The sequence below is a fragment of the Tympanuchus pallidicinctus genome, unplaced genomic scaffold (assembly GCF_026119805.1).
Source record: "Tympanuchus pallidicinctus isolate F22 unplaced genomic scaffold, pur_lepc_1.0 scaffold6, whole genome shotgun sequence".
In the NCBI taxonomy this organism is placed as follows: domain Eukaryota; kingdom Metazoa; phylum Chordata; class Aves; order Galliformes; family Phasianidae; genus Tympanuchus; species Tympanuchus pallidicinctus.
The window spans coordinates 6418209-6441718 of NW_026294780.1; positions in this window are offsets into that span (position 1 = coordinate 6418209).

Consider the following 23510-nt stretch of genomic DNA (forward strand, 5'->3'; position numbering starts at 1 on the left):
TTTTTCACTATTTCTAATTTTTATACCATATGAAAAAGATTAAATGTGAGAGAAAAGTTTTCTGTGGAGATGCATTCTCCAAACCTGATGGATCTGAGCAAGCAGAATTTTGCAGGGAGTTCATAAATAGAGGCTAAATATCTTTGTCTTTAACATGATTCCAGGAACTGAAAGCAAAATTTAGATTCAAAGTTGATTGCATCTTAATTAATACTGTATTAAGCCAATGGTTCTTCTAAGCACTGTTAATATTCATAATTCAGAGTTGTGCAGAAATAAAGGAAATGAATGCCTTCCCACAAGATTTTGTTCACCATATATCAAAAAATGAGGCCCTTCTGTGGACCATACAGTAATCTGTTTAATTTTCCTTTGCAACTTACGCAGGAAGAAATGCCATGTGCTATTTTCAGCAAGCAACCAATGTGCTGATACTACATGAGCTGGCTTCAGCTGGGATCCTACTGGCTTTGTCATGGAACAATACATTTAGCACAGTTTATTGTATGAACTGGAGGACATTTCCAACCCAGTGAGACCACCTGGCTGCTAGATTATAGCACGGGTACATAGAGGAATAGTTGGGTGAGTGAAGTATGCCAGCTCTATAGCAGTGCTCAAAGGGCATACCAAAATCTTTGGACAAGACGGAGTAATAATTTGCTGCCTGAGCCAATATCTGCTTGCTGGAGGTTCTCATCATCTGCCTTCAGGATGCAGCAGGATTGATGTGCTGTGCTAGCCAGGACACTGTGATAGCCAGCACTTTTGTCCATTTAACCATGCTATTTAATTTCCCTGTGCCTCTGCTCTTTTTATTAAAGAGAAGGACAACAGGTTGTTGCTTTCAGTATTTCTCTTCCCAAACCCTTTTCTGCCTTGCTCCAGGTTTGTACAAGGCCCAGTAAGTACTGGAGTCTAAGCACTGCTGTAATAATAGAGCCCTTGGGAAAGGTATCACTTTCATAGCTGCAGGTGTTGAAATATTCACTCTGAGATCTCAGCCTCATTAGCGCTGCTAGCCAGCCTCCTTATTATTGAAAAAGTTGTTACAAAGCTCAACCTATATGAAAGAAGTCAGGCTCTGATTTGGATGTGTATCAGCCTCCCAGAAGCACCACCACTCCTGGCACAACCCAGCTGTCAGTCTTAGTAAAAAGGCCAGGAACTGAAACGGTTGGAGACCAAATCTACTGGGCCCTGCAAAAGGTCATTCAAGGTCAAATCAGGGTGGCAATATGGGGAAACTGGCTGTGCTGGAGCTCCTCTGGTGCCCGTTCTGCAAGGAAAACTACAGTCTTTAGAGCTGTCACCTTCCTTCACAACCACTAAATTCAGACAAACATTTTTTAAAAAAACATCTCAGAAAAAGTTAAACTAACAAACTCTAAATAGGGGAAGGTGTTAAATTATGTGTGGCCTCATTCTTGTGCTCTCTCTGACAAACAAAATGTGGCCAAAAGGGAATTATAAACTATGATGCTGGTAAACTTTTCTCAGACTCTTTATTTCAGATTCCTTATAAAAGACTTGATACCCTGGATATATAGGCATGCTGTATGATATAGGCCATGAGGAGAAGGGAGAAGAGTGATTCTCTTTTCTATACACACACACAGACACACAAACACATATGTACATACATTCCCATTGAAATGAATGAGGCCATTCATAGAAACACAAGTTCTGTTGGTTTATTAGGCTTGGAACCAAGTCACACCATCTCAACCTGCCAGAGTTAAGTTGTACACATCAGAAAAATGTCTCACCTGCAGTACCTGTCAGCCTATTTCATATTAACGTAAGCACTATAATTTCTATCTGTGGACCAAATCCTAAAGGCCTCACCCAGCCCTGAAAATGGGCAAAATGATCTTTCCTGCCCCGTATCAAAATTTCTGGACTAACCACCTCCTCAAGAGGCAGGCAGTGTTTCCCGCAGGAATGACTGCTGTGGGGAGGAGGGACATTCCTTGAGGTTCTCCTTTCAGAGACTTCTCAGAAACCCTCCCTCTGGGTGGGTTGGCATCTCCTCTTCCACCAGGAGCAAAAGGCCTATCTTCCACAGGGTCTTTACTGATCAATCATAGGTCATGGGCAAGTTGCCTCCCGGCTGTCTTCTGGCCCTCAGTAGCTCTTCCTTCTGTGGTCTTCAGTCCTACTCAGCAGCGGAGGTGCTGGGAATAATCCCCTCTCTGCTTCCAACTGTCTGTGCACTGCAACAAGAGTCTCACAGTGCCCTGCCAAGCTGCTCAGCCTTTGAAGGCACAGTCCCAAATACCACACGTTCCATACCGAGTCAGAATGTAACGACAGCTATAATTAAAGCCATTATTAATGTAAATACATGAAATCACAATAATAACTAGACGGTCCAATGGAGTCTGAAGTTATGCCTTGCTTCCTCTGGCACAGCAGACTTCTGGCTCCTGCCAGAAGATGGGACAGCTACTCGTTAAGGCTCATGTGCAAGCTGGAGACCTATAGCCTAAGTGTGCTGCCTCTGTTTCCTATGTCACACCTGGTTTCTCACCAGTCTACTGGACCAGAGCTACTGGGACTGGCATACAGCTGATTAAACCAACATTTTGCAGCCAATCACTTACATTCATGCATATCTATTTCTGTCCCATTGCTGTCATGTATACATCTTTGATGTCTATCATCAGTTGTTTAGCTGCATCACCCAACAAAATTGTCTCATTAGAATCAGAATAATAGTAAAAAGCTCTTAGATTTCTGCACTGGGCTTTTTCTTCCTAATCAATACATATGAGGGCTGCAACAAAAGTAATATCTCCTGTTTTATTATGTTGGCCCATGATGTCAGAGGCTTGTGGTATGTCAATAGACGCTGATTCGTACCACCAGTATTCCACCACATTTTGTCACTGTGCGACAGATGGCAGCAGAGGGGCAGTCTGACAAAATGCCATCTGACATAGAAGTGTGTATGAAGGAAAGGGGTGTCACTGAAATCTTCCATGCAGAAAAAACAGCATCCATTGACATTCATTAATGCTTGCTGAACGTTTACGGAGACCAAACAATGGATGTGAGCACAATGTGACAGTGGGTGGTGCATTTCAGAAGGGAAACAGTGACATAAAAGACAAGCCATATTCCAGATGGCCATGCACAGATGTCACACTACAGAATGAAGAGTGTCTCAATCAGCTCATCATGAAATTTGCACCAGGTTGTATTATCAATGCAACTCTTTCCTACACCTTGATCTTTATTTGTAGCATATGTAGCAAAACTTAAGAAACCCTTCAGTATTACTGTCAAAATAAATCCCTTCATTCCTTTAGTATTTTTTTCCTCAAAGAATTCATATTGACTTCCTTGACTACTTTCCGTATACTTTTTAATAACTACTTCAAAGTCATGATTCTTGAAACAGTATATCATGATAGTAGCTCCCCTTAAATTGTTAACAGTGGTGAGGAATGTGCTGTTCACGTGAATGTTATTTTAATTTTAATTACTTTTTGTAGTGTTTCATCTTATGTAATCAATCTGAAACTCACAGTCCTCAGTTTGCTGCAGAATACAAAGGTTTGTTTTTATTAGCATAACATGCTAATGTTGAATTTCTTCACCACTTCTGTCAAACACTTTAAAGAGTGTGTCTACATCACTAAATTTCTTCCAGGTTCAGATTCAATTTACAAATCATCCATTTGTAGTTGAAAAAAAAAGTGGGCTGTGAATTCTCTGGAGTGTTTGCAAGGCCATTTTCAGTAACAGCAATAAGTGGCTCACAGTCGATTTCAGCTAATAAAATAGTAATAGCTAAGGCCTCCCACAACTAAGACATGAAGTCTTTTACAACTATGCCAAAGCCTCCTTCTCTATCTGAGCTTATTAACTCTCATTTCCTGTTAGCATCTACTATGCATAAACCAATGTTCTCTAGTTGTGACCACTCTATTGCAAGAAGATTGTACCAAAATCTTTCATAGAGGTAGAAATGGACAACATAGTTTTGTGCATTCCATCCCCTTAAATTAGTTCCTTTTACACCTTCTATTTTTATTAAGGTCGGGCAGTGCCACCATATAGGTGCATTCTCTATTTACTTACTCAGAGAGCAGCTAAAGGTACAGTTGTCCTAAAGTAATCCATCATTCTACCAAATCTACTATTTATTTGTCAACTGCCATGGTTTCATTGCTACCTATATGCCTTATATGCCAAACAACCCTTTCTCTCAGATGTGTTCATTATGTTTCAGAAAATTATATTTTGTTGACATCACTCTAACCCAACAACTCTGTTTCTGTTCCAGAATGATCAGCCATTCTCTTCTAATATTCCAGTTTCTTTTACCATCTTTCTCAGATTAAGATATCATCTATGGAGCATCAATTCATTCTGTACCATCAAAACTTTGTTGTATTTCCTGATGAAATAAATGAAGTGCTGAACACGACCTAAATAGAAGTATGAAGAAACAAGATTTTCTCAGTAGGACATGAAAAATACACAAAACATATGTTGGAAATTTCTAAAGCCATTCCCTTGAAACTGCTGATACATCCAGCACATAAAAATGTCTGGTATTAGACAATTTCCCTGAAAGAGATCTCCTAAAAATTACTATGATCTTTTCTATTATAATCATTTTTTGTTTATTCAGTTCTTCTGGTCTATCCAGGTGCAAAACATACTGTCCCTCTTTTCTTCTCTACAGATGAACAGAGAATGTACTCACAGTTCATTCTCCTATGCATTTTGTGATTCTTGGGGTAATAAACTCACCCTGCTCCTTTTTTAGGCTCTTCCTTAAGAGGAATGGAATTTCAATAGGAATAGGAACAGGTGGGAGGTTGACTCTCCATTCTGATGTGCATTCTGCTTTTTCCCTGGCTAATGCCCTCTAACACTTTTTCAGGTCTATTGTCCTCACCAGTGAACACATCCTCTCAATGAGAACAAAAGCTTAATACATTCTCTGTTACATAATGGGTACTTTTCTTCAGAAGGTTAATACAGACTGTATCTGTCCATTTTATTAACCACCGTGTTAACTTTAGTTGCTATTAGCTTACCCCTATAAGCCTCCCTTACTCTCTATTATCTGCTTCTTGTCAGGTGGATAACATTATTTCAATCAACACACCATCATGTGCACCAGTATCCAATTTAAAATGAATAAATGTCTTACTTGCTTTCAGGATGATAGTTCATTCATCTTCTGATGAATTGCTCTTATGAGGAATCCCCCAGAGCAAATGGTGCTGTCATTGATCTCCTCTACGCTTCTTCTTACAAACTATTTTGCAGTGATGTAATCCAGCACATATCTTTTTTCCAGTTTATGGTTTCTGCTGTTTTTCCCATATCATCTGCAGGCTGCTTTCATAGAACTCCAATCACATCTTCCACAAGCATCTTCATTTCCACTATTTTAGATTCTCCACTGTGTTCTCTCCTTTATTCTAAACTAAGGAACCTTAGTTCCTTAGTTTAATTTTTTTTTTGAAAAAAATTATTTTTTGTGTCAACTCTTAATCATTGAGATTTATCTTAGCTTCAGCTGGGATAGAACTGTGTTCTTTAAATTGTCTGGTATAATGCTATGGTTTTGATTCTAGGAGACAAACAATGTTGATAACACACTGATGCTTGTAGGTGCTGCTAAGCAGTGTTGTATACAGCAAAGGCCACTCTCAGCAAAGGGCCTAAGGGGCTGGGGAGGAAAATAATTGGGACAGCTGACTTGAACTGACCAAAGGGATATTCCATATCGTATGACATCATGTGAAAGAAGTTTTGAAGGGGGGGGAGAAGTTCATCTCTCTCTGTTCTGCTGTTTGGTGTGCTAGCTGGTAGTCATATGGGGGTCATTAGCAATGGATTGTGTATTGCTTTTTATACACATTCAGAGAGAGAGAGAGAGAGAGAGAGAGAAATAACTATTATACTTTATCTTAGTAAATAGTTCTATCTTAATCCACGAGTTCTACGTTTTTTTTCCTGATTCTCTGCCCCATCCCATGGGAACAGAGGGAGTAAGCAAATAACTGAATGGTACTCATCCACTTGCTGGATTACACCACAACAGTGTTCCAACAGCAATTTGTTTCAGATCCCAGACACAGTTCCTCTGTGACCAAGACTTTGCCCCATTACATTGCAAAATTTTTTTTTCAGACAGAGAGAATATGACTGTTACAGGTTTCACCTTCTTTTCTAATCTCCTTATAAAATATACATTTATTTATTTCAATATTTCATAGTAAAATACTCCTGAACAGTTTTACCATTACTTCTGACTGACAAAGTAACTGGAAACAAAAGAAAGTCACTAAGACTAAAGTAACATCTATTGTGACACACAACTATTATCTTCTGTCTGCCTTTTTATAAGCAGATAGACTGTGGGTTCATTCAGGTCTTCTAGTGTGATCCTCTACAGATCCAGACTTTTCTCTGCTGTGAAATGTTCAATAGCTTCATTCTTCAATTTGGCACACTTTCTGCATTCCTTTTTATTCCTAGTATCATCAGGCACTTCTTGGTGCTTAATTTATGAACAGGAAGTTGACCTGGTATCCTGCCCATTTTCCATGACTGTGCATAGCTGTACCAACTCCACAGTCTTCAACTAGATCATCCTCACCTTTACAGACCAGAGATATAATCCCTGCCCTGTGGCTTGCCAGCACAGTGGTTCCCAAGTGCCACGCTGACAAGGATGACATCTTCAAGGAGTTTCTAAGGCACTGAGGTTGCTTTGCTGCCTCAGGGGATTACAGAGCCTGAAGCCATATTAAATGTTGAACAGATTTCTCTCTCATACACTAAGGTTTCTCAGAGACACTGAATTTGTCTTCTGTCCAAAGCTCACAGGGTAAGTTTCCCAAATGGGAAAGCACTCTTTCTTTTCTAAAGTTAGTTTCCCTACAATGGAAGATGCTTCTCCTCTTCTTACCAATCTTGCCAACTGCTCCAGGACTGGAGCAATTTCTCTCATCATTTCCTAGGTGTGAAAGTCATGTAGCACATGTTCAGCAAATCCAGCAGTTCTTGAAAAGACTGGATTTGTTACATATGCAAGGTGCAGATGGTCTGCATACAGCCAGTAAATGTGCTGCTCTCAAGATGCCCAGGACTTAGCACATCTGTTCCAAGATCACTGGTACAGTAATAAATTTTAAAAAGCAAATAAACTCACACCTTTTGTATATAAGAGAAGCAGGCAAATGTCACAACAGATAAATTGAAGTGAGAAAACATAATTTCCTTCTGTTCATCCTTGACCAAATCTTTAACAGAAACTTCATGGCAATACCAGTCTTGCTGCCTCATACTCTAGCTTATCCATTCTCAGTATTACAGGTCTCTGTTTGTGATGAGCAAAGCTCAAACTACCCACTTGGCCCAACCAGGTCATCACCTATCTGGAAATCCATTGTAAATAAGAACAGTCTTCCAGATTCCAGGTGGTTAAAATTGCCAAAATACACAGAATCACACAGAATCACAGAATTGTGAGGGTTGGATGGGACCACTAGAGATCACTGAGTCCAACCCTCTGCTGAAGCAGGTTCCATGCAGTCAGTTGCACAGGTAGTCATCTAGATGGGTCCAGACAGAAGGGCATAATCTGGAAAAAAACTTAGCACAACGTAGCAGAGGCAGCAAAAAATATATCTATAAAGAGAAAAATATTTAAAATATTGAAATACCTTCCATAAAACATCATACACAAGCATATCTGCATATTCATAAAAGGTCTGAGGCTGCTGCAAGAGCTGATCAGTAAGTAATGATGCAAATTATAATCTATTTGTCTCACACCTACATAAACAAATCTGTCTGTATATATTAACAATATCAGGATAACTGAAAAAGATGTATCACCAGCCCACAAGCTACTGCCAAGAGGTAGGATGTACTCTCGGATTTTATTAAGTCACGTAGGAATATAAGACACTTAACAAGCTAAAGATGAATCTCAAATTAGACCATGGCAATATCACCTTTATGGGGAGGCCCAATGAATTAATAACATCATAATCTAATCATATTTTCCACATTCTCAACACAGCTGATTTTGACTGAAATCCTTATAATCCACCAGCAAAATACTATCAAATGGTATAAGAATTTGTAGAAAAATTTTCACCTTCTGTGTTCACTCACACTTCATGTTTTTAAAATAAATGCTACTACAGCTTTGGTCTTCCCACTGCATAAATTCAGTAGGATTTTCACACAGGGCTGGTCTATCATCTGTTTGGAATGGAAGTTTCAGTGGAATATTGAACTTCTGCCGGGGAATAAACTACTTGACATAGTTAAACTATCCCCCTCCAAATTCCATGTTCTCATCATAATCCCTGCAGATCTTCAAATTCCAAGAGGAGCGGTATTATTGCAGATCAACAAAAGGCCAGTCTTTACTTAGATTCAGGGCTCTGGAAGCACTTTTCTTAATCCAAAACAAGAAGTCGGATTAAATTTTTCATCCTAATCCTGAATAAATCCATCACTTTAAATCCTCATGACTTAAAATATTAATAGCTTTTTCCCTTTTGAATTTGGCAAGATTCTTCCAAGGCAGTGAGAAAGATGATTTCTTCGAGTTGGACCTTCATAGCTCATTGTGTCCTGTAAAAAAACAAGAGAGTGGTTTTACTGACATCACTGAAAGTGCATTGTGGTTACATCAGCTAAAGATATAACCATATACTTAGTACCTTTTGAAGTAATAAAAACTTGCCCACAGTTATTGTTGTTTTAATTTCAAGATTGTATTGGCTGGTCACATGTACAATTGTAAAAACAACTGAAAATAATTTCCAAATATCAGTTTTTCAAAACAGACTTGTCATTAAATTGAGATGGCACCTGATCATTCTTACTGCCAACTGACCAAATGAAATAACGTGAAACAGTGAAAATTGGATTATTACAGAGGTTTTTTAATCTACTGTATAATAAATGAAAGAATAATTTGTGTTCGCATCTTGGTTACCAAGAAAGCTTCTGACTGTGCTGCACAGTCCATAGGTTATTGAAGATTCTTCTTCAGAAGAGCCCAAATTAATGGGGTGATTATGATCAACACCAAGCACTGTCCCTATACTAGACAGTGTTCTTATAGAAAATAGGCTACTGTGCTTCCCTATAGCTTTCACTCAATAAAGAATTTAAAGGATTGAGGGATCCTGGGAAATTTCTAATTAAATACAATAGATTAGGAGGTCTATGGTATTACAGTTTAGTTTGGCCATCCATCAACATTTCATAACCCTAAGCACATTACTTTGACCAGCCATGTAAAATGTGAATGAAGTAGAACATTGACAAGGTTGAGCCCCAAGAGAGAGGGAAATTGAGAGAAAGAGAAGGATGGGTGGGAAAAAAGCTTATTGAAAAGAGTTCTGAAAGAAGAAATAGAATTACGCTAATGTTGGCAAATAAGATAAATGGATATCAGTATTGCAAGTTTTATTATCTTTAAGGTTTGGAAATCAGATTTTCTGTCAGAAGAGTAAAGCTGTCTTTCTTGTCCTCAGATCAAGATATGCTAAAATTCAAAATACATGACGTAATAAGGAGAGATAATCAGCTTCCAGTGCCAAAACAATGCCTGAAAAATTAGTCTTAGGTCTCTGTTCTGCCCTCAAGGTATTTTTTCTGAATATCATGATCAGAAGTGTTATCAGCAGACAGGGAAGTCAAGTTATTCCTAATGAGGCTGGGGCCGTAGACCACCCCTTTGCAGTATGTGGTAGCAAGAGAGAGAAGCATATGGAAGTCCTGAGTCCCATAGACAGAATTTTACTTTCGTGGACCCAAATGTCTCTTCATGAGGCCTATATGGGGTCCAGCACAGGGTCAGCCAATCCAACAATTCTGGGAAGCACTGGCCTATTATTCCTATGTGGTAAATCCAGTACTGTCAACCCCTGCCATCACCAGTGCTCCTGTACAGTGGATCCTGTATGATGGGGGATTGGATGGAGCCTGCAGTCTCCTCTGCCACTAGGAGAAGCTATTTGGCCTATCTGACCGGCACAGTAAGGCAATACTCTTTTATGGCATAAGGAAAAAACTAAACACAGGAAAAGTATGATTTAATGAAAAGTGATTTCTGGAGTGCCGCTACAGATGCACTCAGCTGCATCACATAAATTGTAAGGAAAGACTCTGGATTTTTGTGCTTTATTTTGCTTTAGGGCTTTTTCTCAGCCTGCTGGATTTTCTCAGTGCAGGTTTCTGCTGTTTCAGAGAGATTCTGAACTTATGTCTCAATGTTTTTTTCTTGTGTATGAAGTTAATTGCTACGAATGCGGAGAAGTCTATTTTTCTAATAGACTTTTATTTTTAATACCAATATTTTTTTTTATCTATCAGGAGTATGATTGATGTTTCATTATTGGCCTCACCAGCTTGAGGAGGTGGGATTTCCATCTTCAGAGGGTTACATCTACTAGTGTGAAAGATTTAAGACATCCTCTGCTATAGAAACAAGTGCAGACTGCCTTTTATGCCATTTCCAGGAATCAAATCATATTTCAGCCACACATATGCTGATCTGTTATCTTGAGACCTTTTTTTCTAAGAATTACTGGTTTGTGTATGACCTTCAGATACACACTTTTCATTGCAGTGAGCTGATGTGAGGAGTGTGACAATCAGCCAGTGTTTATCAGTACCCTACAATCACACTTGTCCATCTGTGCAACTTGGGAGGTTTTTGTAGCTAGGTCACCAACCATATCTACAACAGGCATATCATAAGAGGTAACTCTGATAGTCAAGATTATGAGAGCCCCACACATTTCTTTGTTGCTCTTCTGCATTTCCATATTGCCTGGCAGCAAGCTTACTGGCCTGAAGCAGATTAAGGATTTCTTATGTTCTCCCGGGATGCCATTTTATCTCTTTGTCTCAGTTTCCCCTCCTGTAAAATGTGCTATATTTCCTACTGAAGAGTGTTGTTGAGATTAGTTTTAAATGCCTGTGAAGCATTCTGAAGTTGAAAGGTTTCGAGCAGTAGTTCCTGGCTAAAGTTTACAGTGAGAGTCTGTAGAAGGTATCTTGCAGCTCCAAGCAGCAACTGAGAAGCACTTAAAGTAGTTATCAGGAGGGTGAGGTGATATAGTGAGAGAGCAGGTCCCTGAGCATAGATATATCTCACAGCTGGAAATATATTTTCATGACATTTGGAATCACTTTACTGCATTGTATGCAAATATTTATACTTCTTAAAAGAAAAAATATCCTAAAACAGAGTATTACAAAATTCCAAACAAGTATAAATTGTTATCCCTATTTACAAGGTAATTTTTTGCTGTATTTTTAAGCTCTCTATGCCTTTGATAAACATTAATTACAAAATCAGAAAGAATACTGCTGTTTTGGTTTTTGTTTTCTTTTCTTTTCTTTTTTTAATTAATCCTGCATCATGTATTACAGTCATCATGACCAAATTCTATAAATTAGTCATGGCACATTGACTGTGGAGCAGGGAATTGTTCAAGATTCAGATACTTAAACTTAGGTATTAATAACATAAATGCTACAGGAAAACAAAGTGTCCATCTATTCAACTAGGAGACCCATGGTTTAGTCAGCTGCCATTTCGAATGCTCTTGCGTATTCTAGCTGCCTCTCACAGAAGATAGAGTAAGAACATCTCAAATGCAGAAATGAGTAAGCCTCTAAGTATCTGCTCTAAACTCCATTGATTGAATTAACCAGACATCCATCCACTTCGGTGGAAGTCTTGGGCACTGTGCTAACAGAAACCTGTATAATCAACATTTGTATGGAAGACAAGCTGTATCCCCCTCCAAAACTTAACCATTACCTGAGGCTGAAGCACATTATTGTTCACCTAAGGTATATTTTCCCAAAGTTTTGCTGTCTTACCTTTGTTTAAGAGCTAGTAGAATAATTGTATGAGCACTGTTCCTGATAGTTACAAACCATCCCTTTTATATTAAGGGTGCTTTAACCAATTGCTCCAAAGAGCCGTTATGACACCCGTAGAAGACCTGTGTCAGGTAGCAAGAGTGCAGGGGGCCAGGGAGCAGTGTTGAGAACTGCTCCTCAGTGTCTTCCTCTAGAAGAACATGTTTGCAGAGGACGACATTTGCTATTTCTGCCATTTTCATGTGATTGTGGTGTTTTTTTTTTCAATATGACAGAAAAGGGGAGGAAAAAAAAGGAGGGAAACCACTGACATTCTACCTATTCCATGGCAAGAAGAGGAATCCCTTTCCTGCTGCAGCCTCCAAAATGGGAGCAGGTCGTAGCCTAAGAAGAGTTACAAACTGGAATGAAAACCTATTTTTATATGATACTATCTCCTATCTGCTGACACAGATATTTGTTAGTACAATAGACGGACTTAATATTGCATTCTTATGGACAGTCTAAAAAAAATCTTCCTGTGGTAAAGACCTGTCTTAGCTAACGTAAGTCTTTGAGTCTTGAGCATCCAACACTGTCAAGCAGTTCAAGAGTTGTTGCCATGCTAGCCCTGTGTTACTGTTTGGACTGAGAATTTGCTTGTTAGATGTTAGAAGTCAGCAGAAACAAGTTGTAGCAGAAACAAACTTCACCACTGGCACAGATGGGAAAGAAAGTTGTGGGAGAAATAGGTTGGAATTCCTAATGATTTCTATCCAAATGTGTGCTCAGTACAAGCACGTGGTGATGTTTTCCTGCAGACCTGAAAAATCTGGAGAAAAGCAAAAGGAAAAAAGAAGAGAAAAAAAAAAACTACATGAGGCAATGCAGTTCCTGACTGAGTACATGTTTGAGGAGGCACTAAAATGAAAGCTACTCAAGGAAGTGATATGAGACAAAGAATCCTTCTCCACAGAAGAAGGAGTTAGGGATGCTGGTGAATGAAAAGCTGGACATGTGCTTACAGCATCCTCTATCAAAAGAAAGTTGGCCAGCGGGAGGAAAGAGGGGATTGCCTCCATCTGCTCTGTCCTGATGAGTCCCCATCTGGAGTACTACATTCAGTTCTGGGGCCCTCAGCACAAGAGGGTTGCAGAGCTGTTGGAGTGGATCCGGAAGAGGGCCACAAAGTTGATCAAAGGACTGGAGCACCACTCTTATGAAGAAAGGTTGCGGAAGCTGGGCTTGTTTAGCTTGAAGAGGAGAAGGCTCCAAGGAGACCTCATTGAGGCCTTCCAGGAGTTTACAGGAAAGAGGGGAACTGACTTTTTACATGGCTAGAAAATGATAGGACAAGGGAGAATGGTTTTAACCTAAAAGAGATGAGATTTGTGTTAGATGTTAGGAAAAATTCTTTACTCAGACACTGGCACAGGCTCTCCAGAGAAGCTGTGGATGCCCCATTCCTGGAGGCGTTCAAGGTCAGGTTGTCACTCACCCAGAGCCTGATCTGGTGCGTGACAACTCTGCCCATGGCAAGGGGTTGGATCTTGATGATCTTTAAGGTCCCTTCCAACCAAAGTCATTCTGTGATTCTATGAAATTTTCCTGAGATAGCATAATATGACCAATTACTGTAACAAAGAAAGATCACCCTTTTGTTTAAACCTCATCTTTTTTTTTTTTTGCAGGGGGGAGGGGATTAGCACAAATATTAGACCTAAGATACTTCTCAGCCTACCACACATCTTAGTGATACGTCAGAAATCTCCAACAGCAACAGCATTGCAAAGGAACTGCTGATAGCTCCTCAAATGCATAGATTATTCTATTTTTGATGATATGCATATGTCAATCTCAGAGCAAAATTGAGCCCTTAGGGCAAAATTCTCCTCTCAGATCCGCACATCAATGGGAGTTGCCCTCATGTATGAAGAACAGACTATCGGAGTTGAGAGCTGCTGTGTAGGTCAGAATGGAAAATTTAGTCTGTTGTGTTTGTTTTTGAAATAGTAAATTTAAAACATAAATGTAATTTTCTCTCATAACAAAACGTTTAAACAAAATCTAAATCTGGCCTACAAGCATCACAGAAAAAAAAATACCATGCTCACAAATGTAAGCAAATATTTAACTCTGGGTTTTTGGCGGGAAAGGGGAGGTAAAAATATGTCTTCAGAAAAAAAAAATGAATACATTAAATCCTTCCCCTATAATGGTGAATCTCTTCAGAATGAAAACACTCTTTATTATAACACGCTCACTGGGGACAAGATGTTTGAAGGATCAGTTTTGTGTAGTCCTTCATAAGGTAAGAAATTACATTCTTAGTGACTTCAGGTTTTTACAGGCTGCTTGGGCACTTACATAAAGAAGAAAAGCCTCATTTCATCTCCATGAAGCAACTCCAGAATATATCATGGATTTCCATTTACCAGAGGGGACAACAAGGAGGAAGGCCCCTAATCTAAAGTAGGCACTCAGGAACATGAGTGCAGTCTTCCCTTCTGCATGGACCAATTTTGCATGTAAATTTTGAGTCAAGTGTCACAAAATGTGTGTGTGGAAAGAAAGTAGCCAGTCAAGGATTTACTCTGGGAATTGCTGCCAAAGTGTGTATGTGAGCCAGATCTGCATTCACTTTACACATGCTTTTTCTTTGCATGCTTCTTTAAATGATAAAATTAACCCTTTCATAAATGGTACAAAATTTATACCTCCCTTTAATTCCTGATTAATTTCCTCTGATTGTTAATTAGAAAATTAGCAGCTATTAAAATAATGTTTAAAAGTGTAGATCGCTTTGTATGTCCTACATTGATATTTGGGTGCATGTGAACTTCACCTGCAAATTTGAGGTTGCTGCTGCCAGTTTGTAATACTGGCACTCTGATATAGTGTTCAAAGACTTTCTCTCTTGCTTCTGCTGTTTTGTCCCTTTCAACATCTTCTTGCTTGAAAACTTCTATACTCATTAGTCACTACAGAGATCATTAGCACACAGCTTTGGCTCTCTGTAACTGCTATAAACAAAGACATAAAGTGCTTTCTCATGTTTCCTCATAGCATTTTCAGAGACAGCAGTATTCAGGAGGGTAAAAGACTTACAGCTTCAGATGGATAAAGTACAAGCAAAGCAGCAGCCAGGGACAACACCTAAGGCTTTGGAAAGACGGCATTAGTTTGAATTATTAAAAAGAAACAACCTAAATTAGTAAGCCTACTAATGCGCCTTTAGGAACCACATACCCTAACACAAATGTTTACGAATTAGGTAAGCATTTAAATATCACTTAAATAAATATTCAGTTATAACCCATTCTGCCTGTGGACATATAGTTAGGAATCTTTGTTTTTCTGATTTAGATACCACAGATATCAAACGGTAACGAGGATAGCTATAAAAATTTTTGCATCCTATTTACACTTGAGAAATGTTAAACTTTCTTTTTTTGTTGTTGCTAGTGGCTCTCTGGGAAATATTTCTTGGGCAGTTTTTTTAACCATAACCTGAGAAGAGTGTTTATTTGCAGCAATAATCACTGTTGAATATCAAAATTAACTTAATTTTCGTTAGTCAGACCATGAGAGTATTTTGTAATTTGGCTTGTAAAATTCGTGCAATGAATAATTGAAAAGCCATTATTGAAATAGCCCCTTCTTTTCTAACATGGCTGCTTGTGTTTCCCAGATGAAATACAGCATGTATCTGTTGCTATAGCTACAGTCAGTTTCTGAAATAAACATTACTTCTTTCTCATTCCTATGTCCATATACAAAAAGCTAAAATCTGTCATCTTTTTCAGCCATATGCAATGTAGGTAAGATAGGTAATTATTTCAATAATAATTTTATTAAGATGAAAAAGTGCATTATGTCAAAACACAAACATGTAAGTGATATGAAAGATGGTAATTCTCAAAGTTTATAAACACAAGGTGGCATGTACATGTGCAGACTTTCTAAAGAAAGAGTAACCTTTCAGAGACTCCTGTCAATATCTAAAACATGAATAGGAGGAGTCTAACAAGATGTGGGAGGAGGAGGAAAGTTTTAAATAAAAAGCAAGATCCCCAGTGTGTGCTTGTTGTATCCCTTGGATTCTAGCCTTGTGCTTTCCTGAGCCTTGGAAGAGAAAGCTCTATTGCATGGATGAGTGGAGTCAGGTAATTTAATCTGATGAGTCGGACAATCCTTTTTAACCTTGTGCTCGTGCACCAAAAAGAGTTTGTGTACTCTTCAGATTTCTCATTTACAGTTTCCAAAAATAGCACTCAGTTGGAGGAACTTGGGAGACCGTTCATGACGCTTAATCTTGTCCTGTTCATGCCAAGATAGCCTCATCCAACAGACCTGAAGGATACACACTATTGGAAGGAAAACTTCTGTCGGTAGGACGTAAACTAAATATTCAGAGATTGTTTTTCTGTCACCTCTAATTCATGCAAAGCATGTAAGTAAAGACTACTATACAATGACATCCCAGAAAGGAAATCACAAATGCACGTACAAATGAGAAGGCAGAGAAAGCATCACACAAGTTTCATCCAAGCCCAATGACAACTAAGATTAGAGATACAGACAAAGATAGATTCCTATAACTCAGACCCAAAGTGATGGCCAGGAGTGTGTAGGATATAAAACTGCATTTGTCCTGTACCCTCGGCAGAACCACACCAAAGTATGTAAGCACTTTTTATCAGCCCTCATAATGTTAGATAATATATGTGGATATTCTAAATACTTGTGTTGTTTTTGTTTTTAATAACCCTTCCTCAAAGCATAATCCACACACAGAAAAGTGAAAAGTAGGCCATATCAACTCCCAAGAGAGCAAGCAAACAGATATGCCCTAGAGCATATCTTAAGGGACAAAGGGTCAGAACTATTTTGGACAACTCCAGACATAGTCTTTCAGGATGGTAAGTACTGTGACACTCATGACTTTAAATACATGAAGCAACATATTCAATAACATCAGAACACAAGCAATCAGCTACTGCTTGCCTCAGAAGGGCAGCTCCCAAATAAATACTCCAACATTTGAGTCAATATAAGATGCAGTTCTACTTGTAATACATTATGACATTCTACAATAGTTTACAGGTCCTAGCTAGAAGTACTCTTCCTTCACATTGCATAAAGTGACTTAGATCAAGAGGATAAAATTTTCTGGGCCCTACAAACTTCACAGATTACAACCTCAGTGAACAGTTGAGACTAATCTGGCTGGTGGCATGGCTGTACTATGGTGCATAATAACACAACGGCTACTGCTGCTCATTCAGAATTCAGCATTGATCTGGCAGGACCAACCTCTATCACCATTTTCCCAAAAACTGCGAAAACTTACGCAATCTGATTTTTGCTCTGTTTATAGAAAGAACACCATTGACTTCAGTTAAAGAGGAAGACTGGATGGGGAAAACATTCAGATAAAAGAAATAAAGGAATGCTGAGTAACAAAGAAAGAAGATAAATTAACATAATTTTTTAAATCTCACAGAAACTGTCACACATCAGTGTGCCTTCCTGTAACAGCAACAGTCATAGGGAGCAACATAAAGTGAAGGAGGCCCAGATAGAAATATTTGCAGTAATAGGTCTGAGAACATGATTTTCTCTGTTTTTAACATACAAGTAGTTTTGATGGGATTTAGCACCAAGGACCAAAGGACCAAAAGTGACAAGTGATTTGAACTTACCATCTCTTTGTCTTCCTTTATTAATACTTATTATCTTCTTGTTCAACAAAGCAACTCCAGACCTCATGGTATCATATATTGTATCATTGGCTCAGAAAGTACTCATTGTGAAAAAATCTCTTATTTATGCTTTTTTTGTGAATAAAAAACTGAACTCTCCTCAAATAAAATATATTAGATGTTATTTAAGGCCTAGGCATGCCCCATTTCTAAACTTTATTTAGCAATGAGGATGAAGTGAGAAACAATTCTAAGATACTGATAAATTAATTATGTGTCTCTCTGTTAAGCTAAAGGGTTCCCTTAAGCATATCACCCTAGTACAAACCTTGCCACCCATTACATGTCAATTCCAGGCTGGACTTTCTAAAGGCACTGCAATCTACAGATAATATCCCTCTTCCCATCACTGACCAAAAAAAAAAACTATGTGTCCCTGCACCTGTGCAAGTCTCAAACACAAAAGAAAAACCACATGAGATCCAGAAATAGTAATTGTACTGCACAAAGAATTGGTTCAACGTTTTACCCATACTACAGCTTTCCCTTTATAGCAAAGCTAGTAGCTACAGGAGGAGCAGTAGCAAACCTTCTGTATTAAGTATGGCTGGCACCTCTTGCAAACATTTTGTCTTGAGTCCTGAGGCTCAGATACACAGAAAAGTCAGTACAACCACAAATATCCATATATGTGTTCATAGTCCTTGGCAATCATGGTATACACTCAATTAAATTAGCCCTTGAAGAAAGACCTCATTTGTCAACCAGTGATAACACATTCATTCATCTCACCCCCTATGCCAGGTTAAGGCCTGTGTATCTCCTAATGAAATCACTTCAGACTTGATCAGATACTGCATTTCCCAGCTGTTCCCCTTCCTTTGAGCTAACTTAACTTCAGTTTACATGCTACAGCTTTTACATTCTGAACAATTATATATCCAGAAGCACCAGTGCCGCATCGTAAGTAGAGAACACTTCGCATAGGATTCACCAGGATCCATCTGGATTTAATGAAAGAAAAGTGAACTGAGACTCTTTTTCCCAAGTTCAAATATCATTCATCCTGCAGTGAATGCACAATTTGTTCACCACAGTTAATTTCTGGGAGTCTTTCACATCCTTTACTGTTAAGCAAAGACTCACATTGCACTGAAAGCTTATGTTAGATAAAAAACTTACTCTTTCTGATATCTCATCACGAGGCCCCAAATTATTTTTCTTTGACCATCCTTCATATCATAGAATTTAATTTCCTGTACATTCTTTGCCAATAAATTCAATAGCTCTCATTTGCCCAAGTCTTGTGAAAGTTTATGACATCATAACCATCCTTCTTTTCCTATTAACATACATCTCTAGACTACAGCAGAGTCCTGTGTCTCAGACCTAATGGTTCTACAGTGCATGCAATATGGCTTTTTTTAATTTGTAAAAGAATAAGTAGGCAATTATATATGTAAATGTTGAAGGAAAAGATTCTTAAGGCTGAAAAACTAAGCATTCATTAATTCATTATGCACCCAAAAGTCAGGAAGTGCCATTACTGGCATTTACTCTGCAATTGAATTCTACTCCCATGTGTATACATATTATGATACATACTTTAATTATATGATAAGTCTTTTCATTTTTTTTCTTTTTTTTTTAATCCACGGGACCCCAGCTTTATTCATTGCGCAGTGTTCAGTGAATACACCAGCTGCTCAATATTTCTCTTTATCCTCATGCTTTATTTACTGCATATCTTCTGAACATTGCATTGAATACAGAGTTACTTGTTGCCTCATGGGTTTTGTGCTGATGCTCACAAATCTAGCATATCAGTGTGCTCTAAAGATTAATGAATTTATGGCCACAATCTCCCTGTGTACACACTAGGAGAGTGTGATTCCTATGTACACACTAGGAGTGTGTCTTTAAACCCATTTTATAGACTGAAGCAGAAAGACACAATGACCTGCCTAATGTAAGGCAGTAAGTGAATGGTATATTGACTGCACAAATCTACACCACTGCATAATGTTGCTCACTTCCTGAAGGTCTCAAATTGACATAGCTTCTGCTTGCTAAAGTTGTGACAGTCAGAGCTGTTTATTTCAGTACGTGAGCCTCCTGATCTTGTGGCTTTAACTCCCAAAGTACAAAAAGCATGTATTTCATTCTGGAAATGCTTTACTACCTTCAACATACCTAGTATCAGCTTGGAAATCTGTAGCTGTGCTAATGACAAACTTGCTCTTTCTGCAATTTTACCTCATCTACATGTAGACACTCATTGATACCTCAAGCAAGTGAGGAACACCCCTAGGAAATGATTTCATTCTCTTCACTGTCCTAATTCAATCCTTGAACACAGTTTGCCTCGTGGACCAACTAAGATACATGTCTTGAAGCAAGAATTTACCAGATAACATCAAATGGAACCACATGAGATTGCTTCACTAAGGACCCGAAGACTGTATATGTGGCAACTGAAATTCTGTCAAGTTTTGATGAATTCATTTTTTAATGTTTATATGTATACGTACATCTATGTCACTCCCCTAAAGAGGTCTTTCTACAATTAGGAGAAAAGGAAAATTGAAAACTTAGTGAAACCTAGGAACTTTTCTGTACAGGACTAATAAATTTAGGAAATATTCAAATCTTCTCATATTGAGCTACACCTACAGGAAACTATAAGATGGTTCTTTTTTCGCAAGTATGTGTAGAAGAACAGGTAGTGCTTTTGTTGACTGCCATATCAGAAAAAAGTACAGTAAAGAAACCAGTTAGAACAGAAATCAGAGCAAGAGGAACATTTGCCTGCTATGTAATCAGAACGTCATCTGCTACAGTCAACTCCCCAACAAATCCCTACCTACCTTGTTCTATAAAGTATTTCTCCAGAACCAAGAGCTCTACTTTTTCAGCTACCCCACCTATTCAGACAGTGAAAGCCAGGAAAACCCAAATTGTATAATCCCGTGTGAATCTAGTAGCCACAGAGTCATTATGTATTAGGAAATGTCCTCAAAAAAACCAAAGTAACAGAACCACTGTCACTTCTGTAGCAGAGCACAGAAAGAAGGAAGAAGGAAGCATGTGGAATATACCTGCCATGGAGTTGTTCTGTTCAAATAGACATGTAGTCACAGAGCAAGTAGATTGCTAGAGTCAAGCTGCTTAAGGCACATCCTTAATACATCCTTACTACACTCACCTATTTGCTTAAAGTGACTATATGCTTCCACTGACAAGTTCTGCTCTAGATATCTGCACTGTAAACTGTAAATCTGAAGTTAAGCAAGATGGAACAGATGCCCAGTTTCTGTAATTCGGTCAGGCTAAAGGAGGAGCAAGCTTCCCAGCCATAGAGATCTGTCAGGTGCCAGGCACACACAGAAGCTGTACATCATGCTTATGGAGATATTTAAAGTGTTAAACAAGACTACCTGCAGCCCACAGGCTGCAGCACAGTTGGAGAAGTAGCCAAGAGTCTTGTGTTAAGATTTGGAACTAAGCATTTAAATTCCTCTGAAATCTAATTTCAGACTGAGGCATTAGGACTCTTTTTTGAACCTCTTGGTAGCAATTATAAACCAGCAATTAAATGCAAGATTAGGATCACTACTCTTAATCACATTGTTAACAAAGTCTGAGTATTTGGGGAAATGAAATAAATTTCTTTCTGTTTTGTAGTGCAATCATTAGTCATTTACATGTGTTCTATGAATTTAGATCTACTTTTTTGAAGCTTGCTCTGCAGACTTGAGTATATAGATCTCTCTAAACTGGACTTTTCTGTAGGCAAGCAGTATAGGACTGAACCACTCATATTGGTAAAATTTCCACAGTTCACAGGCATTTTGCCAGCAGATACTCAGTTCTGTTTCCTGTGCAGCTCCTCATAATTTCACGTTTGTAACTCAAAAAACAACAGTCTAAAATAGAAGCTGTTTAAGAAACAAGGAAATTTTACTGACAATTCATAAGACATTTATTTTCTTACTTGTTTTATTCTTATCCAAATCAATTCTGATCCTACAGAGGGAACAAGGTACAATAGCCAAAATGCTGATGGCAAGAGGGCCAAAGATGTGGGATTTTTTTATGTTGGTTTGGTTGTGAGTTTTTGTTGTTGTTGTTTTTTTAATTAAAAATAAATTCTCATGCCCAAAGAAAACCGCATTCAAAATGGTCAATGAAATCAGAAAGCAGTTGAACAATCAGTCCTTGGAAACCATGCTTTTGCAAAAAGAAGCTCTCTCTTTTCAACATCTGAACTGATTATGAGTAGACCAAAAAAAAACAAAAAAAAAAAAGCTAAAACAAGTGTTTGTAGGTTGCTATTAGTCTTCTGTTGAAGCTAATCTTTCAGCACATGCTGCTACCACTTTATATTTTTTTCTGGTTCCTCTTACAGTGCATGCTACAGACAAGCTCTTACTGCCCATGTATATTTAAGAGAGAAAAAGGAAGGATTAATTTTCTTATAATAGCCTGTCTGTTACATAGCTAATGACAGGAAAAACAGGATGTCAGTTTGTGGTGTTGGCTTAGAGAGAAACAATAATCATGATGTGGGAGTACTGTACCAATTGCTTTCCAGCTATGTTCCGGGTCAGTCTTCCAATGGATGCAAATACTTGCAGCAAATATAAGGATAGAAAAGCTAGGTGCATGTTCCAGCTTCAGTTCATACAGGCAGTTCAAGTCAAGACATGCCAGAAAGAGATGGAGGAGGACTGAGACATGGGGCTGCCCATCATGCAAGACTGATAAATTTTAAATGCAATGTGTATCAAACAAGGCAGGTCAGCACTAATTCTTGCAACTAGTTTTGAAGTTCAGAACCTGGTTCACAGGCTGCAACTGAACAGAAAGATTCCTACTGGCCTAGTTTCCTTTGGCGTGAACGAAACAATATGTACATGGAAACAAGAGGATTCAGGAAACCCTTTCAACATCAAAATGCTGGTTTGCTATTGGAAGGAGGAAAACTATAGCAGGAAATTACATATAGCAAAATGACAAGAAGGAACATGGAAAAAATCCTTAATTGCTTGACATGTAAGTGCCTGAACTATTGCCTTGCCCTTTGATTTAAACAGTCAACAGACCAGAACCATTAAATACAACCGATAAAATGGTCCAGTATGCAGAGTCCTTTATTTCTCTTGATGCTAAGAAAAAATCAGCAATCCTAAAAAAAAAAAAGTACTCGTAGATGGAGTGCAAGAGTAGATTCTGATTAGTAAGCTCTAAGCTACCTCTTGCTTTCTAAAACTAACACAGAAGCCAGTGAAATATCTGTAAGTAGAGCAACTACAGAGTAAGATGCATTGCATTCATTCTTGCAATGAGAAAAATGAGTGAGATATTAAAAAAAAATAAAAAAAATAATTAAAAAAAGTGTTAAATACAGAAGGAAAAGCTTTGTTTTAACAAGGGAAAATGCCTTATTATTTATAGTCCCTTTGGTAGCAGTTGTTTTGGGTATTCTTTAACACGTGATTACAAATATTTATAAGTTTATTCATATCTCACTTTTACAAGATGTACATTCATATCATGTGATTCAACATAATACACTTTAAAACTGGAACTCAACATGTTTGGTGAATTCATGTAGGAGCATGCTGGCATAACCGAAACCTAAAAATAAAATAAAAAAAAAAAGTTGTGTGTTTGTTCTCTTTTTTTTTTTCTCTTCCACAATAGCAGAAGGGTACAAATCTGTAAGACAAGTCGGTTTCGGAGATTTTTTTCACTTTAGCAATCCCTGAAATGTCTGTAAACTCAGACACACTATGCGTACATAACCAAAACAATGCAATGGTACTGCAAATAGTACTGGCTGCTCATAGTTTTGCAGAAGCAACAAGTTTTAAAAATATAAAAATAAAGGCAAAGCATTGTCAAATTTACACTCAACATAAT